General features: G+C 38.4%; 1 protein-coding gene and 1 long non-coding RNA gene across 3 annotated transcripts in view; one reads left to right on the plus strand and one right to left on the minus strand.

Moving 5' to 3' along the window:
- The first annotated feature begins 2 nt into the window (after positions 1–2).
- LOC131776817 (uncharacterized) lies at positions 3–1,596 on the plus strand. Its single transcript, XR_009339580.2, has 3 exons — positions 3–142; positions 402–484; positions 587–1,596. It is a non-coding gene; the product is annotated as an uncharacterized lncRNA (long non-coding RNA).
- Positions 1,597–6,345: 4,749 nt separating this feature from the next.
- The window catches only part of LOC131776814 (uncharacterized), a 56,310-nt gene continuing 41,171 nt past the window's right edge, over positions 6,346–21,484 (minus strand). Inside the window, exons 1-4 of one of the 2 annotated variants that reach the window (XR_010717183.1) lie at positions 17,376–17,672; positions 16,568–16,648; positions 15,902–15,981; positions 6,346–6,895 (exon numbers count right to left, since the gene is read on the minus strand). The gene's annotated coding sequence lies outside the window, so the exon portion shown is untranslated. Of the gene's footprint in view, positions 6,896–15,901; positions 15,982–16,567; positions 16,649–17,375; positions 17,673–21,484 lie in introns of those variants that run through there. The other variant, XR_010717182.1, reaches the window with a different exon arrangement.

Here is a 21,484-nt window from a genome sequence, read left to right on the forward strand (position 1 = left end):
GTGGCCGAAATTTCTTAAAATATTTCATATTTTGATTCAACTTTCGTCGAGAAATGGCTTGAGAACGATGGAAAGGTCCCAAAGAAAGTCGTAACTCGTGGTTACAGCAATTTCTGCGAAGGCTATATCTTTGATATCGAAGGTAAGTTTTAGTTTTGACGAGTTGTTATTGATGATGCCTCGAGTCTAGGTGAAGGTGGTGAGTGTACTCGAACAGTTGCGTGATTCACGCCACTCATACTATTTTAAAGATCTTATATTGTTCTTATCCTTTGATTATGCCCGAATTTACTATTCAAAATCTCCGACGATTTACAAAAATGATGAAATGAAGCCCTAGAAACCACGACTCGTAGCGTGTTCACGTTTTCACACATGTGAATTCTCACCTTCCCTTTCAGTGAAAACACTAGAAGCAGGTGTCGTCGTAAGAACTCGAAGCTACAGATCACAGCGGAAAAATGAAGAGCCATGGAGGTTGCAGGTATTTATTTGACCATGTAGTTTTGTTTGAACTGAAAGAAGTCTTAAACTTCGCTTACGTACTAAGGTATATTCAACAAACCCTTTTAAAATTTTTCCATAGGTTGAAATCTGAAGGGCTTGTGAAGTACAAATATCAAACACCTCTTGCAACTGTGAGGCAGGATCAGGAATGTGCAACCATGCAATAGAGTTGGTTTATCTCCTTGAGCACTATCGAAAATTGGGTTTACGAAGTGTACCTCTGCTATGTCCAAGACAAGTTTGCCTCAAAGAATGGCCGGGATAAATTCTCGGGAATTGCAGGAGGTGCTGGTATTGCAGGTGAAACTACCAGCCAAAGGTGGGGAAGTGAAAAAAAAAACAACAACGCAGGGTAGATGGATCAATCCCTGGGGGCTGCTGGAAATCAAGTGCCCCCTCAGTGATCCAGTCTCAGAGCTGAAATATCTTTAATGTGGAAATGGACTCTATAAACTCAAACTCTGTGAGTTTGTGTCAGCAGTGAGCTAAGCCATAGTCTATAGTGGGCTTAAGTAAGTTTATTGAGGATAATTACTGTAATGTCTTTTGGAGTCACTCCTAAGTAAGAATATTATTATGTCATTTAATTAAGTAGTTGAGTTTATAGGAGTTTATACCTCCCTAGACATGGAGGTTTACCATTTTCTGGATCACACAGATTTACAAAAAGAAACTTTCCTTACTGAAATTCAATTGTATTTGTTTTGGTTTATTAAGCACACATTGCAAAGAACCTGCTTAACTTAGTTGAGGTGTAACAAATGTTATTATAGAACCAAGGTTTTCTAAACAAAATTAATAGGAAATTAAAGTTTCAATATAATGGCCCTCTAAAATTAGTCAGAAGGCAGCATATAGTCCAAATTTGGTTTACTGAACCAGCCAGTGAAAGAGGTAAAACTTGTTCAAAAATTTGGTACTCTTTTATTTGCCCGATTTCCCTCTCAGCATGGATATGGAGGTGGGAAATCTGTTGGGTATCAGTCACTTCAGTCTCTAGTGCTGAACTGTAAGGACTTTGCTCTTAACAAGAATGGTGGGATTGTCAAGTTAGCTTTTTTAGTTTCCAATAAATCCTGTATTAAGAAACCCTTATCTGCCATTACCTTGTCTCCATCTGTGACAAGCAACAGAAATCCACTGTGCCTTGTCATTTCTTTGTCTGATATACTTCCCTGATATGAGGAACTAACAAATGTTACTGTGCCATGAGGAGCTATACCAGCTAAGTATTTGAATGTGGTATATGACTTGTATGTGTATAGAAAATTTCTGAGTTCAAGACCTTGGAGCTAGGCCTCTGGACTTTGATCTCAGTGCAGTCTAGGATTATCCTTGTTTTAGGGTATGTGGCTTTGAAGCACTGAGGCATACTCCTTTTAATCTGAGCAGTTGTGGGCCAAATTGGCACTTGGCCAAGCATTGAAACAGAAAATTTGCCCAAGTTATAATAATTCTGCTGACAGTGCTTGTGTTAATATTGAATCTCACTCCTAAGTTTGTCTCCCGCAATCTCAGTCTGACAGTGCAAAATTATCAGTGCCACGTCTTCGCTGGTAGTTTTCTTCACCTCTGCCACGTTGAATCTGGGTTTTATCATGGTTTTAGCATATGGCTCAACCCATTTGTAAAAGCTATCAAATCGTTCTTTCGTTGCAAAGCCTGTGTATAATGCAAGCAACTCCGGATCCTTTGAAATGTTTTCAGTACCAAATTTGGACTCTTAAAAATCTTTGACTTGTTAATCTAGATCTTTGATTCTGGCCATAAGTATTTCAATTTGTTCCTCAGGGCTTATTTCGGCCGGCTGAATGTTTTCGTTTTCCGGTTCGTCCGTGGCCATTCCTTGCATTGGCTCAGCACCAGCCCAAGTTTCCTGCCTTGCTGACTCAGACTCCTCTTCTTCCATCTCGACATCTTGCTGGAGTGAACCGACCAAGAATTGACGTCGCTCCTATTGTGCTTGCTGGTCCGCAATATTTTTCAATTCTTGCAATTTGTTTTTCGGCACTCTTTACCCTCCTTAGTCCATGCAAACTGCGGTTGGCACAACTCCAGGTTTTAGCCGTGTAACCGTAACCCAAGTTATAGTCCCATACATATCCTCTGGCTTGAAGTGAGCCGTACACACCAGAGTAGAGCCTTTCTTTATCTGGAAAATTTGTTTAAAAGCGTAAGTTGTAACGAGAATAAACTAGGGAGGATCTCATTTCTTACATATGACAAAATCCGAGCTAATAAAAACAAACAAAACATAATCATGTGCGTTTGACAGCTTGAGCCAAAAGTAAAATGAAAACTTAATGTAAAAAGAATAGTAGATTCATTAATCGAATTTAGTGTTATGAATATCAAATGAATAAATATTTTATAGATAAAAAAAAACTGCTGGCTGAGTCTTCAATCGAAAGGAAAAGTCGATCGCCAATAACACGTGCATCTGACAGCTAACCGGTCACGACGCGACTCTCACCTCAAAGCGGCAATCTATTTCGATCTCAATAAATCGTTCGAAGGAAAGTTGAAAAAAGATAAATTCTCACCACTTTTATTTCGTTTGTCGTTACTACAGAAATTAGCGCAACAATGATCGTGGGCCATCTCCACTCAAAACACTGTAATGTAACACAACGCTAAACCTTAATGCGGGAGTTACTACATCACGGGCGACGCGCGGGGAAGGAAGAAAAGATCGAAATACGATTATATAATAAGCTCAGTTATGCACGCATTCTGATTGGTTCTCACTTATGATCTATTGGAGGACAGACGTGTAGATGACGTCATCATTAAAACTTTTTTAATTCTTTATTATATAAAACAAATAGATTCCAAGTTGCCGTGCGTCTGTTCAGTAATAGATCACAGAGGACGTCAAAATGTGGTAAGAACATCAGTGACACACTCGGCTGCGCCTCGTGTGCCACTTTTTTGTTCTTACCACATTTTGACGTCCTCTGTGATCTATTACTGAACAGACGCACGGCAACTTGGAATCTATTTGTTAAGTGGTTAATACCTCATATAGATACATATCAGTTGTAGTTGCAGAAAACAGTAATGGCGCCGATTCCAGGCTTGATTACACTGTGCACACAACCGCATAGTGGATTCACAAACCAAGTGCCACCTTTGAAGTTTGGTCTGAAAAGGGTTATGGATGTTTACACCTTGGGTCTAAAAATGGTGTTCTCTGGTCAAAAATAATGCTAAGATTTGGAGAGCTGGGTGCGCACCCTCTCTCTCGCGTTTTTTAGCTCGTTACACGAGCTCAAAATGTCTCTTTCCGTTCTTTTGTTTGCAATATACTGAGAATAATCCCAAAGAAATTGGTTGGGTGAAAAATCATAAATTTTAACTAACGAATTTGGAAGAAGTGGACCGTAATACGGTACTGAAATTCAGAAAATGATCGAAACGAGTGATATTTATAGAAAATTCTGGGTTGTTCATAATGACTATTTTAGCTTCAAGGAATGTTTATCGGTCGTAAAAAGCTGTTTCAAAAATACCTCACAATGACCGATTTGGACTCCAGTCATTCTTATTTATGTTATTAATTTAAGATCGTGTTAAGCGTTTTGTTTTAAGGTAAAAAAAAAAAAACAATATAATTATGTCTAAGATAATATTTGCATGAGCGTTACGTGATAAGAAGTGTTTGTTAATCAAACTAGTCAGATTTCTCGAACTGCGCAACAACTCAGACGTTTGTCGTGTACTTAAAAGCAAAAAGCTCATTCTGTGATATATAAAGCGGTTTATTGGCATATTTTTTCCTTCTACAAAATTTTTTATTAATTGAAGCTTAATGTTTTTATCAATTAATTCGTCCGCACCAATCAATTTCGTCATCTGCAAAAAGTACAACGACTGAACGATGAAATGAAAATTTCAAACTCTTAAATCTGCTGCTTTCATAGCCCCACAGCTCGTGTAAACACTTCCCTTCATGAAAAGGGGACAGGAAAAGGAAGCTAAATATCCAAAGGAAAAATACCAGGGGTTTTCATATCATGAATGCAGCACTACAAAATTTAAAATATGCTGCACGAGAAGAACGGGATGATTATTCATCGCAGTAGCGCATTAAGTTCCCTTCGGTAAGATTGTATTACAATATAATAACTATGCAAAGGAATTTCAAACATTTTTCTTTTGATTATCCATAAAATTTTATTAGTCCACGAACACGAAGCCACGTTTTGCTGCGACCAAAAGAAGTGTTGCGCTCACATTTTTCCACACTGGATATTTCCAATCTCGCTCAGAATCACTTCTGTCATCAAAAGTTTTAGTTTGTGTTACATTTTTAATCACTCTTCAGGGCTTGTTACAATCAGTCAGAGTCACGAAAGCATACATCCGCGTGATTTTTTTCCTAGTTAGAGCATTTTTATATTGCCAGTTCAATAATCTTTCCCTAATAGTATCATAGTGCCACTCAAAACACACTCATATTCACTCAAAGTAAACTCGATTGATAACAATTCTGACCTTGGAACAATTGCATGTTTCACACTTAACTGCACTTTAATATCTTTTTAAACAGTTGTAGTATATTCTAGTGAACAAATGACTAGGGTAACCACGAAATTAAAAGATATATATTTACTTACGTTCACTTTAAAACACTCGATCTGTCGCGTTTCAAACAAAGTGCACTTGTCTTACGCTTAAGGGAAGCTGGTAACCGTTTGAACATGTAAGCGCAGTATATAATATATAGATTTAGCCAAGCCTAAAAGCGGAGCTCGCATTTTTTTTCCGCACGTCTCAAGGGCAGAACGCCTTGCTCCTGCCAGGACTAGAACCCAGGTCGTCCGACACGGAGCCCAGTGCACTGAAAACTGGACTACTGGACAAAGCCGTGGCGTTGGCGTGCCCGCGGTACAGTTGACCATGCATGTTAAAAGTAGCATCTTGTACGGTCATACGGTCGTATGGTTGTACGGTCGTGGGGTCGTAGGGTCGTAGGGTCGAACGGTCGTACATCCAAATTTTTTCGGCTTGATGGGTTACTACTATTTTGTATAATTATGGGGCTACGCTCTGCGAGCTCCACTATATTCTAGGAATAAATGATCATATGAGACTTTAGTTAGCGGAAAAAAACTTAATGCAGTATATAATTAATTCTCAAAAAGCGTGGTGTATACTGCTCAACGAGTACACGAAAAAGATAAGAAATCTCAAAACACACCTATCTACACTCAGAGTAAACTTTAGCATTCACAGTTCTTACCAAGGTTCATTTGTGTCACACTTTTAGATGCTAATGCTTAAAGTACTCTAATCGTTTCTCAGGTGGTGTTTCATCGTATGTGATAGCAGTGTCAAGACTGAAGAGGTTATTCTTCTCTCCAAAGCCCATTTGAAACTGCCAAACGTACAGCTTGGTATTCGGTGGGATTTTCACCTTAACGGTTTCTTCTATTTCAGTTGTTTCACTCCACTTGAACTGCTCTGTGTTGACCATCTTTCCACCAAACGTCTCCCTGAGGCCATACTGAACTTTACAGAGACACTCAATCAATTTCGAAACTTGGGCTTTAATCTCCTTTTCTTCGCTTATTGTCGTCTCGATGGACCATTCAGACTCTATGGAGGACATTGTGCTCCTGTCAAATCCAACGGTTTTCTTGATGGTTTTTTCCCATTCAATAGCAGTGTTGGAGTCGTTTCGAAGACATTTTACTTCTTTCCAATACCCGAACACTTTTCCATAGGTTTGCGCCATACCACCAGGGAGGAACTTGAGCACTGACTCGTGAACGCTGAAGTCTTTGCAATCTTTGTTCAAGTTCATGTGGTGCTTCTGTGATAGGTGACCCCCATTTTCCAGCCTGCTCCAGACAGTAGACGTAATTCTTGGTACCCCAGAAATAGATGCCATCTTGGAACGCTTGGTGGATTTTATATTCAACGGCGTCTTCATCTTTGTTCATGTTACTCACTCGTCTGTAGGTGCCTCTCTTGGCAAACACGATGTACCAATTACCAAAGGCAGAGTAGTAGCCGCTTCCTCCGCGACAGTTGCAATGAAGAGGGTAAACCACAGCGTCATCGTCTTTACTCAGGTCGGTAACTCTGCGATACTCGTCTCCTTTAATGATGTAGAATAAGAGTTAGTGGCCAAGTAATGATCGCCCCATCTACAGGCCTCACTTAAACGGTGAATCTTGATACGCTTTCCAGTGTGAATATCTTCGCAACTCATGTAGACACCCACATCGGAACGGATGATGTAGAAGGTTTTTTTAGTACCACAAAAGTCTATTCCTCTGGCCTCAGGTGCACTCTTTGGTACCATCTCCGGATAATCTGAAGCGGCGGACATATTTTTCACTCAGTAGTTGCAGCTGAAATAACGTTTCTTCTTGAGTATCTGCAAGGAAGAAAAATAAAGCAAAAAGACGAGCTTTAATAGACGTTGATTTCGATTCTCGCTTGATCGTTAATGGAGGGAGGGGAAATAGAATAGGGCACTATTTGCGCGATCGGTGTTAAGTATACATTTACCATCACGTCGAATGGGCCATTTGGGAACATTTGGGAAGATAATTTTTCGCACTGGGCTGTTTTACTCTCGCTCGGAATCATCACATTCCAAACACCGGTTTGTTTGCGATACTCTTTAATCATTCCTCAATATCTTTTACAACGATTCATCGACGTAAAGCATGCATCAATTGCCGTGTTAAAAAGATGACTACTTGGTGATATATCGCTAACGTGATACAATCGCCTTTTTCATGATGCCATCTCATCTATCAAATTGTAGCTGTCTATTGGCGTCTAAAACTGCCTATGAAATCATTCTTGTCAATTGAAAGGGGCTAGTACACTCCACTTAAAAATTTTTTTCTGTCAGCTTCTTCAAAACAGATTCCAGATGATTTACAAGAGCCAGGAAAAATTGTTGCAAGTTTGTACTGACGGATGTTAATCAAACTAATCAGATGTCTAGAACTTGGCAACAATTCAAACAGTCAGTGAATTAAAGTTAGTTCCGAATAAAATTTTTCCTGTAATCAAAAGCGATAAACATTTATACATATACAGTGCGGAGTGACTGAGTTTGACTTTTAGAATTTTTCCACATTGGTCTGTGCTGGTTTTACTCTCGCTTAAAAAATAACTATAGTAGAAAAACTATTTGTTTGTACATTTTTACATTATTGTACTATTTGTTGGTACATTGTACATGTTTGTACAAACTATTTGTTTGTTTATACATATACAGTGTGGAGTGACTGAGTTTTGATTTTTAGAATTTTTCCGCATTGGTCTGTATGTTTTACTCTCGCTTAAAATAACTATAGTAGAAAAACTATTTGTTTGTGATGCAATTTGATAACTCCTCAGTATCAATAGTCAAAGAGAAAATGATGCATATCAAACTTTGGTTCGGATTTTGGCTGGACAATAAGTCAAGCTTCAGCTCATTTTATGTTCTAATCTATTGTTTGAAGGAAAGGGTTCCATGTTCGCAAGACAAAGGTTTTTCTGACAAAAAAAACTTATGCAAGTCACTACCACATATCTTTTATTTCAATGAGTCGAGAAACTTGCGTTTCATATAATGCCTTCTGTGGTATATCGTTCCGTGGCGGAAAACTTCAGAGGTTGGTTATCAGATGTAGGCGGGAGAAAACCTTGTAAATAAAGATCATCACGTTCAAGTACAAATATTAGTTGAGTGACTAGGAGGCGAAACTTGACATAAGAATAGAAAATAGGGTAATTTGGCTCGTGCAACCAGAGAAAGATTTGAATCGCAGCGTTGAAATTTGATGAATTTTGCAACCGATAATTTGATAAACGCAGGATTCTATTTAAACTGGTTTTGTAGAACGCCCGAGGTATGCGTTTATTATTCTGCGGAGTTGGATGGTTACCATCATTCTGGATTTCTCCGTGACTCAAGCTAAGTCACAAAGTGACTTAGTCCTTTCTATTGACTTTGCCGCGGTACTTACGGTAGTGCCCGTATTTTATGTAGCGACTTTCGTATTTCCAATTTATCATGGCATCAACTTGTTCAAAAGTTGTAATCTCCATAACTCTTCATGTTAAGTAAACAATGAACAGCACTTAACAGCGGTTTGCTGAAAACCGCAAGGCCTTCAGTTCATTCTCTCTGAACCGCAAACCGGCCAGAATTTAGGCTCCATTGAAGCTTCTTGTTTCCTTCTACACTACATGCAAAATCGGACCTAATCAATTAACTCGTCCGCACCAATCAATTCGTCATCTGCAAAAAGTACAACGACTGAATGATGAAATGAAAATTTCAAACTCTTAAATCTGCTGCTTTCATAGCCCCACAGCTCGTGTAAACATTTCCTTCATGAAAAGGGGACTGAAAAGGAAGCTAAATATCCAAAGGAAAGTATTTGGGGTTTTAATAATGATTGCAGCGCCACAAAAATTTAAAATATGCTACATGAGAAAAACGGGATGATTATTCATCGCAGTGGCACATAAAAGTTCCCTTCGGCAAGGATAGTATTCTAACATAATAACTATGCAAAGGAATGTCAAACATTTTCTTTTGATTATCAACAAGGAAATAATTGAAGTATTCCACGAACACGAACCAACGCTTTGTAGGGAGCAAACAGAGGTTTTTGCGCTCGCATTTTTCCACACTGGATATTTTCAATCTCGCTCAGAAACACTTCAGTCATCAAAACTTTTAGTTTGTGTTACAGTTTTAATCAATCCTCGGGGTTTGTTACAATCAGTTAGAGTTACGAAAGCATACATCCGCGTGATTTTTTTCCTAGTTAGAGCATTTTTATATTGCCAGTTCAACATTTTTCCCTAATAGTATCATAGTGCCACTCAAACACACTCATATTCACTCAAAGTAAAATCGATTAGTAACAATTCTGACCTTGGAACAATTGCATGTCTCACACTTAACTGCACTTTAATATCTTTTAAAACAGGTGTAGGATACTCTAGTGGACTAATGGAGGGTAACCACGAAATTCAAAAATATATGCACTTATGTTCAATTTAACATACAACACAAACGTCACTTGTCTTACGCTTCACAGCAGTAATGGTAACCTTTTGAACATGTACGCGCGGTATATATTATTCTAGGAGTAAATGACCATAAAAACACCCTTAGGAAAACACACTCATGTCTGTTGAAACGCGAACATAAGTTAAAGTGAACATAAGTGTATATATATTTTTTTAATTCGTGGTTACTCTCATTAGTTCACTAGAATATACTGAAAATGATCGACATAGTTAACAGACTAAAATTGACTTGTCTCATACTTTAAATGGGGTTTGTTGCTTCTCAAACTAGCACAGCATATAATGATTAAGGCGTTAATGACACATTCGGAGACCGAAAAAATTGATCGACTTTAGTGAACAGAAAAATGTTTGCTTTTGTTGTACTTGATGCAGTATATAATTGATTCTCAAAAAACTTATTGTCTACTGCTCACCGATTAAATGAAAAAGATAAGAAATTTCATAACACACTTATGTCTATTCAGAGGAAACTTAAGCACTCACAGTTCGTACTAAGGTTCGTTTGTGTCACACTTTTAAACAGGCGCCGATTCAGCCCGACTCAGGATGACGGTTTAATGCATGAAATACTCTAATGTTTCCTCAGGTGGTGTTTTACCGTATGTGATCGCAGTGTCATAGCTGAAGAGGTTCTCCTTCTTGCCAAAGCCCATTTGAAACTGCCAAACGTACAGCTTGGTGTTCGGTGGAATTTTCAGCTTAACGTTTTCGTCTTCTTCAGTGGTGTCACTCCACTCGAACTGCTCTGTGTTGACCAACTTTCCCCCAAACTTCTCTTTGAGGCTATACTGAACTTTACAGAGAGCTTCAATCAATTCTGAAACTTGGGCTTTCATTCCTACTTCTTCGCTTATTCCCATCTCGAGGGACCATTCGAACTCTATGGAGGACATTGTGCTCCTGTCAAATCCAACGGTTTTCTTGATGGGTTTTCCCCATTTAATGGCAGTGTCGGAGTCGTTTTGAAGACATTTTACTCTTTCCAATACCCGAACACTTTCCATGGGTGTGTGCTATACCACCAGGGATAAACTTGAGCACTAACTCGTGAACGCTGAAGTCGCCGCAATATTTGTTCAAGTTCATGTTGGTGCTTCTGTGATAAGTGACACCCCTTCTCCAGCCTGCTTCAGACAGTAGACGTAATTATTGTTACCCCAGAAATAGATGCCATCTTGGAACGCTTGGTGGATTTTATATTCAACGGCGTCTTCGTCTTTGTTCATGTTACTCACTCGTCTGTAGGTGCCTCTGTTGGCAAACACGAGGTACCAATAACCAAAGGCAGAGTAGTAGCCGCTTCCTCCGCGACAGTTGCGATGAAGAGAGTAAACCACAGCGTCCTCGTCTTTACTCAGGTCGGTGACTCTGCGATACTCATCTCCCTTAATGATGTAGAAATGAGAGTCAGTGGCCAAGTAGTGATCGCCCCATCTACAGGCCTCACTTAGACGGTGAATCTTGATATCTTGACCAGCGTGAATATCTTTGCACCTCATGTAGACACCCACATCAGATCGGATAATATAGCAGCTGTTTTTACCACCACAAAAGTCTGTTCCTTTAGCCTCAGATGCACTCTTCGGCACGATCTCCGGACAATCTGAAGCGGCAGACATATTGTTGACTTGGTGGTTGCAGCTGATATAAGCTTTTTCCTTGAGTATCTGCGAAGAAGGCAATCCAAAGGGAAAAGATCGGGTTCCTAGTTACGTGCAAAGAAACAATCAAAATGGCGAAAGACCCTCTCTTTTGTAGAGACTGCCTCACATATGACCTTTACATTTTTCCAGCACTGAACTGTTTTACTCTCGCTAGGAATCACCACATTCAAAACACGGTTTGTTTGCAATACTCTTTAATCATTCCTCAATATCTTTACAACGATTCATCGACATAAAACATGCCCAATAACCGTGTTAAAAAGATGACTACTTAACGATACAGCGCTAAAGTAAAACAACAAACAGTTCGCATTTTCTCCTGAGCCTTATTGAGTCTCAGCGGTTTCACAACTCAGGTCATGGGTTCTAATTATGGCGCCGAGAGCTAGAGACGCTCTAGTTTGAATACTGCGTTTGCACAGGATGGACTTTACTTATTTCAAGATTACCTGATTTTAGTGTCTCTCACTCTGAATTCTTAATCTTTTCTTGAAAAGATTAACTGATATTTTTATGTCTATGTCTTTGTTTGTATTCGCTTAAACTGATTTTTTTGGCTCTTTCTCTTCAGCGTGTAGAATCAAAGTCCTTCGAGGTAACACGTTTCAAACGTCGATTGATGATTCAGAAAACATCAGCGATTATGAAAATTTAGAAGTGACATCGGCCAAGGATCTGTTTTACGGACGAGGCGACAGAACTGAGCATTGCCTAAGTAAGTGTTTATAGATTAAACTTAGCGGGACGGTGAAGAGTACATTATCGATTACTTTCTTCGGTTTTATCCCAAAGGAAAACACACAAGGTGCCAGTGGTCAGTTAAAGAGGAGAAATGTCGGGGAAAACACCAACAAAAATGGTGAGATTTGCTCTATTTTTATTAAAATATATTAGATATGTATTTACTTGCGCTATGCACAAAGTAAACCCAAAGTTTAAATCTGGTAAATTAAAAAATTAGTGAATTGATAGGATGTTATCACAGTTTAATTTTCTTGAAAACAAATGGTTACCTATAGGTTCCGCCTAGATAGCTTTCAAAATTCCAAGCTCGTCTAAATCCAAGATGGCGTCCAGTCATTGATAGAGATGCATGTGCTTGCGTTTTGGAAACGAACTTAACGAGGAAGTTTGCCGCGGATTTATTTTACAAATCTTTTTAATTCAATAAATCTTTAGGTAAGGTTATGAGGAAACATTCTAGTCGCCACTCTGGCGACTAATTTTCAGGATTTGGTCGCCAAAGTGAAAAATTTAGTCGCATTGGCGCTTGTATTGGGCGCAATTTCACGCCCTGATTTTATATGGAAACTTTGTAGTTGCAGAAAATTGTTGTTCTCCAGCAACAAATTAATTGCTCATTTGTTTATTTTTGTACAGTTCTCTGCCTCAGTAGAGTTGGATATCCAGGAGGGATATCTCACCAGCAGCCCAAAGCACTCTGAGCTGTAGTGGATTGCAAAAAGAAATTATTGCAGAGTATCCTTGTATGGCTGACAGGATACTAGTTGACATGGAAACTGAATGGATGGTAAAGTTTAAAAATCTATTGCTTTGCCTCTTCTGCTTGTAGTGAAAAGAGACAATTTTGTGGCGCTGAATCTCTTGCCTTAAACTAAAAAGGCACAGAATAATCACTCTGACTTTTAAGTTCATGACCTTTGTTCTCGTGTGTTTGCTATCACATATGCATTGAATGAAGTTGTGACCATTTTGGAGGTACGAGTCCAAAAAACTGCTACTTTGGCACAAAAATGAACAGCTAAAATTGCTGAGGCCATTTGCTTATGAAGTCCAGATACAAAGGTTCAAGTACCTTGGGGTTGTATTTGATTTTGCCATCCTTTTGCTTAGTCTTTTCATTCAGCAACTTTTTAAAATGTCCTGTTGTCAAAACCATCAGATAAATATGGCACATGGAATAGCTGATTCTCTTCAGATATTTTGGAAGTCATGCAATTTTTTTCCCAAGCCTTAAAGGGGAGACAAATTACAAGTATTAAGTCAAATTTCCATATCCATTTTAGTGTTTTGGCATATAGTTTAAGAAAAATAACATATATATATATATATAAGCTTAGTAAATAAAATGAAAATGAGGGGAAACTGACCAACTAAAAATGGCAGACTAGCAGGCAATTTTTACAGGCTACAGGCACTTTTTGCACTTTGGCTTGTTTTTATGTGGTTGTAAAATTGTTTTATTGCATAGAGTAGCTAATGTTGATTCAGCAATCAGAGATTATGTCTGGCACAAATTTTCATTGTTGGAGATCTTTAATACATTGATCTCCTGCATATGGTAACAGAGGGAAGTGTAATTTGTCACCTCCCACAAGATGAAATTCTGAAGCTCTCATTGTGTTACTTGGCTCATTTTATATTTTCAATGTTTCTTATAATCAGTCAAAGGCAATTTTGACTTTTTTAGAGCAAGCATTTGCTTGAAATTAGACACAGGTAGAGTCTTGTCACTGTTTCCTCCGTTTTCAATGTCTTGGCAAATGCCTGAGGTAGTACTTGCTGAAATTTGATAATATCTAAAGTAGCAATATGAGTACATGTATTCTGACATCCACTGGAAGAATACTCTATGCTGCTCTAAGGTTCTTTGTTTTTCAGATGCACAAATCAAACAATATCTATATTCTTGTGTAGAAACCGGACCATTGTTGTCTTCGTGTTATTTTGATAATTTTCTGCACTCTTAATCACTCATGATTATAAGATGTCTTACATTGTCACATTTAGAAGGCTTTACTCACATGTGTCTCTTGCGTGTAAATTCCAGCAATGATTGCACTGGAAAATCACGCATGGAGAGGAAAAGAGCCCTCTTCTTCTGAACTGGCTTCACATTGGAACTGAATTGGCTATTTTTTTAAGGGGTCATTAGTGAGAGGGCTGAAATTTTGGAGCCATTTTAGCCCCTTTAAATTCCAAAGTGGCTCCAGTTCTTTCCAATTTGGCCCTCACAATTGGGTCAATTTAGCCCCAAAAATTGGTGCCAAAAACAGCCCCATTTCAATGGGGCTGAATTGGCCCCAAGCCAATACCAAACTGGACCCGCTCGCTTTGGCCCCATTTTTTGGGCCAAATCCACTCTTTTTCATTTACAGTGTGCTTGGAGGGTTTGCCCCTTCTACTTTAAGAAAATACAAATAAAATTCAACAGACCCAATGTACCTCGTTGATCTGTTACCTTTGTAGAGCTCACAAAGGACAATTTTTTCGGCTATTCTAAGGGCTTCTTAAAAGATGAAGTGATCTTGCTTTTTTTAAATTGTTCACATATATGGAATCGATGAATATACAATAAAAAATATCACAGTAATAGATAAAAATAAGCCTATTGATGATTGAATATTTGAAGAAAGAAAGATATTTTGTCCAGCGGTAATGCCCCACACGCCATTTCAGTCCCCTCTCGGTCTTACTGAATAGCTTAAAGCTGACTGCTCACTTAAAACATATAATTTGCAAGAAAATGACAAAGGATACAGAAAGTTATTATAATTTGCTGCCTATGTACCAACTATAAATATCTTCCACTGTTACTAGACCATAGGACGTTCTTTTGGTTTCTTTAGAAGGTATCTAAGTATTCCTGTGCTGTGCTTGAAACATGCATGACATACATGACAAAGAATGGAGTGTATTAACTCGCCAAGTGCACCTTTGTTCTCACTTAGTCTGTTTCAGTCGAGTCAGGGAAAACAAAAAGCAATAAATAATTGCGTCAGGTAAGTTATTCCCACACTCTGCATTGTGACCGTGAGAAGTCTATGGCCAGGCATAAGATTATCGTACCTGTCTGGTGTCTATCGAGAGAATGTTTTGTCTCATCACAATTTTTTTTTCCAACTGAATACAAAGTATATAGTGGGTACGCCTACTCTCGCTCTCTAAAATGCATTATCATGGAAACTGCGGTGTTTATACAAGGATTTCCGGCCCTGAGAAAAGCCGTAACAACACACGTGAAAAAATATGTTATTTTTACACGTGTGTTGACATAGCCAATCAGCTTCTTACACGCCACTTGCCTTTAGCGCCACTCGGTCAGGTTTATGAATGAACAGCATGATTCAACGCATTTTTCCATCTTGAGAGTCAGCGTCAACGTACTCTACGATTGTTATTCGAGGATTGTCGAGTCATATATTTCATTCCTTAATGAAGTCGGCTTTTCTTCTCAGTAAAGGGCTCTTGTGTTTATATGATAAACAAATAATACATGGTTGCTTGAAGATATGGAATTTCTCTTCTCGTGTTCAACTCGACATCTCACTCGTTCGCTGCGTTCACTCGTGAGCTATCGAGTTACACACAGAAATTCCATATCTACGCGCGCCCATGTATTATTCTCTATTTATTTGATGAAAAATCACTATTACACGAAAAAAAGGATTACTGGGCCAAGATCTCCCAACCATTTGGTTTGCAAAAACTTTAGCTCTGGATGAAATGCCACGTGATCGGGCAAACGTGTGTGGTAAATCGTCCGGAAAGTCTCCAATTGTTTCAGTCAAAATTCCCAAATCCGAGAAACATCTAACGCCCTTTCCACGGCTCAAAGCAACCAAAAATTCAAATATTGTCTAACAGTACAGACGCCCATTGCAATACAGGTAAACTTTTGTCTAACTTTGGTTTGATATTCTTACCTTTCCAACTTAAAAAGCGTCCAAACTTCTGACAGATGTTCTCCCTCAAAGAGAAACAAGTCAATGCTCAATCTGTAAAACTAAAAATAGAAAGTCAAAATAGAGAGTCAGCGTCAACGCACTCTACGATTGTTATTCGAGGATTGTCGATTCATTTATTTCATTCCTTAATGAAGTCGGCTTTTCTTCTCAGTAAAGGGCTCTTGTGTTTATATGATAAACAGAATAATACATGGTTGCTTGAAGATATGGAATTTCTCTTCTCGTGTTCAACTCGACATCTCACTCGTTCGCTGCGTTCACTCGTGAGCTATCGAGTTACCACACGGAAATTCCATATCTACGCGCGCCCATGTATTATTTTCTATTTATTTGATGAAAAATCACGATTACACGAAAAAAGGATTACGGGGCCAAGAGCTCCCAACCATTTGGTTTGCAAAAACCAGAGCTCGAGATGAAATGCCACGTGATCGGGCAAAAACGTGTGCGGTAAATCGTCCGGAAATGTCTCCAATTGTTTCAGGTCAAAATTCCCGAATCCGAGAAACATCTAACGCTCTTTCCACGGCTCAAAGCAACCAAAAATTCAAATATTGTCTAACAGTACAGACGCCCATTGCAATACAGGTAAACTTTTGCCTAACTTTGGGTAGATATTCTTACCTTTCCAACTTAAAAAGCTGTCCAAACTTCTGACAGATGTTCTCCCTCAAAGAGAAACAAGTCAATGCTCAATCTGTAAAACTAAAAATAGAAAGTCAGGCCATTATAATATTTCCGGTGTTATCTCAATTGTTGTTAGGGTTAGGGTTTAGGGTTAGCTTTAAAAGCGATACGCCGTAGAAGTAAGGTGAGGTATTTTAATTGAGAATTTGGCGTAACGTTGTAATGTATGTCCGCATGAGAATGTACTTTTATTTCTTGTAGCGGTCGTAAATATTCCCGTACAAACTCTTAAAATTCCGCCATGACCGTTATTGAGCAAGATGATCATCTCACAGCTGGAGCTTAGGCTTATGATAATTACTGTCGCGCCACGCTGTCTGCAACTGTCGAAAATTAATACTTAAATGATTTCACTACTTCCAACTCCCGTTTATTGCTACCAACAACCGAAGTTTTACGGACAGATATAACATAATGAGAAAGTCCAGTATTATCCTGTGGATTTACGATTAGCAATTTGAGGTTCCCTCTTAATTTTAACTACGATTTGTTGATACGTTGCGTGACGGTTCAAAATCCAAATGCCTTCAAATTTCTTGCCCAAATTTTTCACATTTACTAGTCTGTTCAAACAGAAAAGTTAATTTGTAAACGTATAGTTTACATACAGTGTTCTAAGCTGGAAGAACGAATACTTTTAACTGAAATTTGCAGTTGCCTGCTGGTTTATCGTAAACAAATTCTACTCTGCTACTAGCGACTGACTCCAATACTTCCACTGATGAATAAAAGTAGACGGCATTACCTTTATATCCAACGCAAATATCTCACGAGTCTCTGAAGTAGTGTGTACTCTAACACGTTTGGGCAGTTGATTGTGCAAAGGATTTGGTAACTGAGAACCCCAGATACTCAAATGCACCCAATTGTAGTATGCGACAAGCCCCAACCCGCAAACTGTTTACTGCGGTGACTCAACTCTGTCAATCACGGTTGTGCCCAAATCCTACCGGCTAAAAGTACGCCCAAGGAGCACTGATAACGAGTTTTCGAGTCGGATGATTATCGGAAATTGTCGGCTACATGTAATATGGTGGACTATTTAGGTAACGCCATCTGCAATTTACCAACAGTCAAGCGACGTGATTGAACCAGAAATGAACATTATAACATATTTTACATGTGAAGATACATTGTTGAGTTTAAATAAAGAAAATTTCGCTTAATTTTGTATGGCTGTTTCCTCCACCCTCGTCGATCTTAAGTTTCTTGTTCGGCAGAGTTTTAGCTGAACACTTTAGCTGCTAAGACCTGCGCTTGCAAAGGTAAACGAAACTTATGGATAGTATCGCCACTAAAATGCCCGTGTCATAGTTGTACTGGTCAGAAAGATCCCTAAGATGAATTTTCTATTGTCTTGTACTTCTCGCCGGTAGGATCTCAGGAGGCTTAGAAAATGCTACCGGCTAGAGGTACAGCTTGCATACTTAGTCAACTTTGCTCAATTGTACCACGGTATGCATCACATTTATTTTTCTGTACTCCAAATTAGTCTAACACTCCTTTGAATGACTTTTTTCACGAATACGAATATATTTACTTATTTTATTTGGTCTTGTACCTTTAGCTGATAAGATCTGAAGGGGCCTATAAAATACAACCGGCTAGAGGTACAGCCTGCATACTTAGTCGACTTTGCCCATTTTATCATGGTGTGCTCCACATTTTACTTTTCTGCAGTCCAAGTTGTAGTCTTACACTGCTTGGAATTACTTTTTACAAGAGTACATTTATATTTATTTTTTATTTGGTCTTGTACCTCTAGCTGGTAGAATTTTCAGAGGCTTAGAAAATACTATCAGCTAGAGGTACAGCTTGCATATTTAATCGACTTCGCCCAATTTTCATTACAGTTTGCTTTGAATTTTACTTTTAGGAATTCCATTTAGTCTTACACTACATTAGAATCATTTTTTTTCATGAGCTTCTTGTTTCTTGGTCGTTGTACCTCTAGCTGGTAGGATCTTGCGTGGCTCGGAAAATTCTACAGGTTAGAGGTAATTCGTGCAGGTGGATTTAGCTTATTGAATTAACTTCTTGGTTTATGGGAAAAGCTTTCTACACGTCATGTTTGTTTTCTACTGTTGTGGAGTCACTCAATAGGTAGATTTTCATGTTTTGTCTTGTTTACCTGGCCGTAGGATGTTGGATTACTCAGAAAACACTACTAGCCAGAGGGGCAGCTTACGTGTGTAACGTAAGCTTGAAATCATTAACAAGGTAATAAATTTTAAACTAGCCTGATTTGTATTTTGTTGGTTGTGGATTTATTTCATACAAATATAACCAGTTTTAGTTGAATTTGCCCCAAAATTTATTTTTAGACTTGAACATGTCAACCAGATTTACTGAAGTTTGTCATGTAATACTCTGCCTCAATGTAACTAGAATTTCCTAGAAAGGAACAGTCTCTATTTCTATGATATTTGTTTTTGATTAGAAGTATTGATGACCAGGCCAACCATTGTCTGAAAGATTAAATCAACTCATCTTTAGGTAGCCTAGGATAACATGATTTTAATTCACCAACATTGACATTTTCCCTTTGTATTTTCAATGATATTAACAGCATGTACGCAAGTTATTCTTGAAATCAGAATGGTCATCAACTATATATACAGAATTTATACAATTATATAAATGAGATTTACCTGTGCCTACGTTATTTACTGTATTTTTTTTGTTAAAATCGCTGTTATTGAAAAGAAATCAAACCTTTCTTATTTGAATACCAAACCAGAAACCCTTTGCTTATTTCCAAATAATGCCGTCTTTAGTTTCAGCTGAGTCCTATGATTGCTGTGCTATAAAATAAGCAGTGGTGGATACATGACCAAACAAGAAGGTGTTCTTCGAAAAAATGATTGCAATGTAGTATCAAACTAAAATGGAATGCCAAAAAGTAAAATACAAAGTAGAGTGTATAAATATTGGGCAAAGTCATGAAATATTCAAGCTGTACTTCAAGTAAGCCTCCTAAGATCTACCAGCTGGAGGTATAGACTAAATAAGAGAGAACAAAATGTAAATGTATTAATGAAAAAAGTGATTCTAAATATGCAAACTGTACCTCTAACTGGTAGTCTTTTCTAAGCCTCCTGAGATCCAACCAGGTAGAAGTACAAAACCAAGTAAGAGAAAAAAAAATTCAAATGTATTTTAAAAAAAAAAAAGATTTCATAGAGTGTAAGACTACAACTTGGATTAAATAAAAGTAAAATGTAGAGCAAACCATGATAAAAATTGGGCTTAGTCCCTAAGTGTGCGTGCTGTACCTCTAGCCAGTAGTATATTCTAAGCCCCCTATGATTCTACCAGCTAGAGGTACAAGATCAAATGAAAACAAAATGAAATTATACTATTCTTGAAAAAAGTGATAAAAAGGAGTGTAAGACTAATTGGAAGTGCAGAAAAGTAAAATGTGAAGCAAACCGTAATAGACATTGGGCAAAGTCGACTAAATATGCAAGCTGTACCTCTAGCCGGTGGTAGTTTCTAGGCCTCCTAAGATCTTACGGCTAGAGGTACAAGACAATATAGATTTCATCTTTAAGATCTTTCTAACCAGTGCGAACTTTAAAGACTTATGGAATACATTTTCTTTATTTTTGGGCCGTTGTGTAGTCAGTTGTGCTTTCAGCATGAATGAGCTAACAAACGTCAGGAGGGAAAACCATTTTCCCTTGGTGATTACGTATGAGTTTCAAATGGCAAATCGTGACTTGGGTAATGGGCTCCTCTCAGAATAAACTGGTTGGGACGATCGTTGAATAATGCTGGTAAGGGTTTTCCAAAATCAGCGAACCAACCGAACGAAATAGCGATTACCATTTGCAATTCGATTTTCCGTAATGTTTGCGGCTGATGAGAGACTGGAAACTGGAAAATTAGCAAATGGTGAGGAAATTACCGTTGTTTTCGTTCGGAACGGAAAAAGAGAAATACTCTAGAGGTGGTCTACGATTCCCGACCGGATTTTTCACAAAAATTCCGTGTAATTTGACTTTCAACCGAAATTTCCAGATTTTTTGATAAATGGTAAGCACCCTTATTTTCCGAAAAATCATTCGGAAAGGTAGACTTCCTCCAGCGGTGATCCTCTCTAGCTGGTTAATTCACTTATCATGGAAGTTACTGTAAAACGTGCACAATTCCTTTCAATGCCACGCCATTAGCCAACGCATCTCACAGTAGCGCTTTCAGGCGTTCTTGTGTTACCGTACTCTGATTTTATTCTGGCGCATCCTGTAACGTACCCCCCGATTATGAGAACATTCGAATACAGTTGACTTGTTCTCACACTTCAGAGAAGTTTTGATGCCTTTGAAACATGTGCAGCATATCCTGGAAAACACTAAGTTGGAAGTTACAAAGAAATTTTCAGACTACTCTTGTGTCTGTCGTGTTAGCTCGAAGGACTGGTCGAACGAACGGAATTTTAGAATACATTCGGGTATGGGCGAAGTAAACTCTAGCAATCACAGTTCTGACAAGAGTTTACTCGTATCACACTTAGCACACTTTAAAGAAAGGCACCAATTGACTATAAAGCTACACTCTATGCATGACTATCGTATAAAACAAAGTGATGGTTACTGAGGAGCTCTTCTCCATCTTGTGTAAGCATGATTTAAGGGCTAAATAGATCTTCTCCTGGTTAAAGCCCAGTTCATACTGCAAATTTGGTCGCTCGGTGGGGCGTGTTTGTCATTAAATCAACTTCGCAAGGCAACATGGGTAAGTTCAAGGTAGGGAAGTGCTTCAAAGTCCATGTCGATTGTTAACCTTGCCGTTGTATGACGCTTTGAAAAGAATAATTAATAAATAAAGAACACAAAATAAAGACTTAAAGCC

Source organism: Pocillopora verrucosa, chromosome 4 (assembly GCF_036669915.1).
Source record: "Pocillopora verrucosa isolate sample1 chromosome 4, ASM3666991v2, whole genome shotgun sequence".
Lineage (NCBI taxonomy): Eukaryota > Metazoa > Cnidaria > Anthozoa > Scleractinia > Pocilloporidae > Pocillopora > Pocillopora verrucosa.